Source organism: Palaemon carinicauda, chromosome 15 (genome assembly GCF_036898095.1).
Source record: "Palaemon carinicauda isolate YSFRI2023 chromosome 15, ASM3689809v2, whole genome shotgun sequence".
In the NCBI taxonomy this organism is placed as follows: domain Eukaryota; kingdom Metazoa; phylum Arthropoda; class Malacostraca; order Decapoda; family Palaemonidae; genus Palaemon; species Palaemon carinicauda.
The window spans coordinates 65,772,182-65,777,683 of NC_090739.1; positions in this window are offsets into that span (position 1 = coordinate 65,772,182).

Consider the following 5,502-nt stretch of genomic DNA (forward strand, 5'->3'; position numbering starts at 1 on the left):
TGGCTATGAGGGCTGCTGGTGGCTATACAGGCTGCCGGCAGCCATGTCATCTGTCGGCAGCCATGACGGCTGGCCGCGGCTGGCGGCTGCTGGCAGCCATGATGGCTGTTGGTGGGAAGTCCATTCTGTCACCAAGGTTCTCCGTCCTCTCTTGGACTGCTGGCCACAAGTTCTGTTGCCGAGGTATTAGCCTGGCCGGTGGTAGGCCGGCCAGACCGGCACAGATAGATAATGCCAGCTGTACCAATGCTGCCGGGTGCTAGCCTGCCGGCTATGTGCCGGTTGGACCTTGCCGGCGATGGTACTTGTGGCTGGATGAAAGCCTGAATGTTACATTCTCCCCTTCCATTTGTACCTTCTTTTTGGAGAAAGGCAGTAAATTAGACATTTATATCCTTAATTGGTGTATACATACACAGTAATAAGGAAGCCTTCACTCCATGCTGTCTCTCTCTCTTTTAGGTAGTATGCTGGATGCGCTGGCAGGGACTAGCTATGCCGGCTATATGCTGGCTGAATTACAGTATATGTTTATACAGGTAGTCAGTATATTTGTAGTATAGTATATACTTCAGATAGAAAAACTATTGTATATATTATACTAGCAGTTATTTTCCAATATATCTTGGGTATCCTTGTCCGGGTGTTTGCTGAGACCAATCCTGTATTGAAAGAATAGGATTTCTTCAATATTCTGATTAGAAATCAGTTTTCATATTACCCTACAATATTAAATATTTTAAAGGGCTGGTGGTATTACACTTCTAACCCTAAAAGGTTAGAAACTTTATCCTTTAGTTTCCCTGATCAGGAAACTCTATGATTTCAACATTGTAAGGGAAGGTCAGAGCAAATGGGCTGGGTAGGATACACAAATATATCTCTCTTATATTTCCTAGTCCAGTCGGCGTAATGCCGCCTGGACCGTGCCGTTAGATGCTTGCCACAATGGCAGTACTCTGGCTGAACTACATTATATATAATTATACAGTAGTCGGTATTTTGCAATATAGTAAATACTGCAAACAGAAAACTATAGTATGATTATACAGTAGTTAATTTTTAACATATTTTGGGTACTCTTGTGCAGGCTTCTGCTTGGACAGTTCCTATATTGAAATAATAGAATTCCTTCAATACTCTGATTAGAAATCAGTCATCCTTACCCCACAGTGTTAAAGAATAAAAAGGGGCAGTGACTTGTACACTTTTTTAACCCTAGGGGTTAGAACCCTTTCGTTAGAGTTCCTTGATAGAGAAATCTCCTTATAGTTAATACTGAGGGGAGATAACAGCATTTGCTTGCAGGGTATACACAAGTATGTGTCTCCCACTATCTCTTTCTAGCTTACTATCCCAAGCTATTTTAGTTAAAAGATGACTTTTACATATTGCTTATCAGTGAAATAATCAATTGTATACTCATTTTGCTTTCCTTTCTTTATAGGAGGAACCCCAGATGACATGCGTTGCAGTCTTCTGCAATAGCAAGAGTAAGTACTTTTATGGTCATAATACATGCAGGTTTCATACCCCCTGCAATATTATTTCCGAATCCCTGCATTATTGGAACCCTCAAGCTTGCATTGTATGTCGGACCATAATGTCCGAGGGTTTCGAGAATCCCAAGTCGATGGAGTCTAGGGATGCAGCTCGTAACAAACTACGCAACTGGGTGAGAGGTTTCCAGAAAATCTCTTCGGGACCATAACTACCTAATGATAGGATGCGTAACTTACTATTCCCGAAAACAAGTAAGGAAATAGTGGTGCCCCAGGCACGATTTACACCTCCCTGCGGCCAGATAACCCTTGGGACGGAGGAAAGGAAGCCCCCAGGGAAAGAGGGGGATAATGTCGTGTTGGAATTGCTTCCGTCTGTGCCGGCTCTAGAGTCATTAGCATCGACATCTTCACCCTCTACCCCTCTATTAAACGAAATGGACCAATTATGGGCCTATATGAAAGGTCTAATAGAAAACTTTCGCAAACAAGACGAAAAGGAGGAAGCAAAATGCAAGATAGAGCTCTATGAAGCTCCACTTGTCGCTCCCAAAGGGTCATACAAATGACCCAGAGACCAAGACCTTCCGACATGCTCCAAAACCAATCCCTGGAGGTTTGCGGAGCTTATGCCGGTTTTAAACGGCAAACTCTACATCTCAGAGAAGATGGGTGATGTTCATTTAGACTAAATCTAGCTTTGGCCAAGCTTTGACGCTTTCCCTAATTGCTTCATTCGACTGAGACATGAACCAACGTCAAGAAAAGAAACAGAACTGAAGAAGGTCATGATTCTCGACCATGATAAGGCACAGGCTATCTTGTCAAGTAGCCTGAGAAAGGCGGGTTACTCTGTGTCGAAAGTATTCACACTAAGTAAAAGACACCCTTTCTTGCTCCTGCTTCACTATCATTCCCCTTCACGTGGAAGGCATTTAAATTTGTTGCCAAGGCAGTGGAGGCAGGTAGACCATGTCTTGCACTCGAGGAGTGCAAGCCTCTGTCATTAGCCTTTACCAGGCAGGAGAAGGATTGGAAGGAAATCCACTTAACTTTTTCAGTAGGAAGACTAGACGTGGATGTCGCTAGACGACAGTTTATTGAGAATCTCCCTAAACTATCCGAGTTTCTTTGGGTAAGGAACAAGAGATAAAGGAGAGACTTGCAGCCTCCCCATCCCTACAGAACTGCATAGAGTTGTGTACAGCCTATCAAAGTACCCCAGACATGCTCATGGTCTTGGCCAAAATGCATATGGCCACCTTAGTAAACGACCTTTATGCCTTTATGAAGGCTAGGAGAGCCTGTAAGGAGTTTGTGTTCGCTGCCACAACAGTGAAACACAAAACCAGGAAGCTGATATCTTCCAACATCTGGGGTAGAGACCTCTTTCCAAACGAGGTAGTTAGAAAGGTGATTAAGAAGGCCACCACGGAGAACATAGGTCTTCTCCAAAATTGGGGCATCTTTTCAAAGAGAAAGTCTTCCATGGTTGTGGGTCCCCAACCTAAAAGGAAGACGGAAAAGTCTAGAAATGTTCCTCGGGCTGTTCAACAACATCCCACAGTTACAATGGCCGTGGTGCCACAGGCAAGCGGTCGAATATGAAAACCTTCTGATCAGGCGAAGCAAAGAGATGCTTCTGGTAGGAGGGAGGCTCCTTCAGGATTGCTGGACCTTCAATCCTTGGGTCCAAGGCCTAATTAAGATGGGACTAGGATGGAAAATAGATATGCCTCCACCATCATTTCCTTAACTCTTCCTACACTCTAAAACCCTCCTGGAAGAGTATACCTTAGAGCTCTAGAGAATACAGGCAGTAAGGAAAGTATAGTCTATCGAATTCCACGGAAGGCTGTTCACGAGAAGGACTCAAGAAAACTCAGAGTCATTCTGGACTGGTCGCCACTCAACAAGTTCAAATAAAACAACAAGTTCAGAATGTTAATCCTTCTGAACATAATGACCTTGTTTCAAAAAGGGGTGTTCGCAGTCTTGTCAGACATGAAAGATGTCTATTGGCAACTTCCAGTCAGTCACCCCTCCCCTCCTACCTAGGATTCAAGTTACAGAGGATAACGTATGTCCTAGAAAAGATATTTTTTTCGGAATAAACACAGTCCTAAGTATCTTCACGGGATTGGCAGACACAGTCACGCAAAAACCAAGGCTAGAAATGGTTCAGGCAACAATGTACCTGGATGCAAGGCTGGGGTGGGCAGCACCTGAAGTGGCTGGTCTATGAGCATCCAAGGAAGTGATCCGGTTCCCGGAAAATCGGGGATGCAAGATAAGCTTCAAGAAGTCTCGATTCTCTCCAGCTCAAAGGCTTCAATGGTTAAAAAAACATTGAAACCTGTGGTCACACCAATTCTCCTTTCCCTTGGGGGTGTAAAAGTAGATCGTGGGGTCGGTCAAGAGACTATGGTAATCAGTCAGGATTCCAAGACAGGGAGGAGTTCGTAACTCTCTCCAGTTTGCAATATAACAGAACCAGTGCTAAGAGCACAGCTGAAAGATGTGTCAAGAGTCTGGAAAAGATACGCATCAAACGCTCGAAGAGATTTAAAAAGACCGATATCGGTCTTTCCTTAATAGCTTCCGTAACAATGGTCAAAGGCCAAAAGCCCCAAGGCCATATTGGTCCTCTCATGGGTGGAGAAACTCTCTCCACGCAGATCAGACCTCTTCAGACTGATCTGGGACATCTAAGCGATAATGAGACGTCGGAACCGACAAGGTTAGAGAGCGTCTCATACAGTTTACATGACGTTAACCATCCCTTACCTAAAGGGATGGCACCTATCAGCAGTTCATGTACAATCGATCCGCAATGTGACAGCGGATGATGGGAACAAGTCCCCGAGCTGCGGATCGACCTCTTCGTCATGAGCATCATCAAGAAACTACCTCGATATGTAGCCCCATACGAGGATCCTCTAGTGGAGATAACAGACATCATGTCTCTGGTATAGAAGGGATGGACTCAGGAATTCCTGTTCATCCCATCCAATCTCCTGCTGAAGGTCCTCAACATGCTGAGATCCTTCCAGGGAGGAGTGTCTCTGTTGGCTCCCAAGTAGCCCAAGAGCAATCTGTTCCCTTTAGTGAAGGAACTGAAGCTGAGGTTGGCCCTAGTTCTGAACCCAGGACTATCTCAGAAGGTTCAGAAGTTAATTGCCTTCGATTTATCACAGAGAGCCCAACCCCTTCATTTCATGATTTTCTTGCCTTAGCGGTTAGGAAAAGTTTTGAAATCTCAGAAGGCAATATAGAATTCTTAGAAGAATACAAGTCTAAGTCAAATACAAGACAATATGAGTCATCTTGGAGAAAGTGGGTTGCTTTTGTAAAAGCAAAAGGATCAAAAGAAATTTCAGTGAACTTCTGTCTGTCCTTCTTTGTCCACCTTCAAAATCAAGGTCTGGTGGCCATCACGATAACTACGTGCAAGTCAGCCTTGACTAGACCTCTTCTATATGCCTTTCAAGTGGATCTGGCGAATGAAATCTTTAAGAAGATTCCGAAGGCATGTGCAAGGCTTAGGCCTGCAGCACCCCCAAAGCCCATCTCATGGTCTTTGGACAAGGTCCTAAATTATGCATCATCTGTGAGCAATGAAGATTGTTCCATCAAGGATCTAACCCAAAAGGTTAGTTTTCTTTTCGCCATAGCCTCCCGGGATAGATTTAGTGAAATAGTGGCCCTATCTACAGACAAGGGCCACATTCAGTTCACAGAAGCGGGAGAGCTGAATCTCTTTCCTGATCCAACCTTTCTCGCTAACAGCGAGCTACCCACTAAGAGGTGGGGTCCCTGGAGAATCTGCCCTCTGAAGGAAAATGTCTCTCTACGTCTTGTAGAGTGCCTAAAGGTTTGTCTTCGTAGAACTTCAGACTTCAGGGGAGGACAGCTCTTTAAAGGAGAAACCACTGGATCCAACTTATCCCTAGAACAACTGACGGTAAAGCTCACCTACTTTATTCGCAGAGCAGATCCT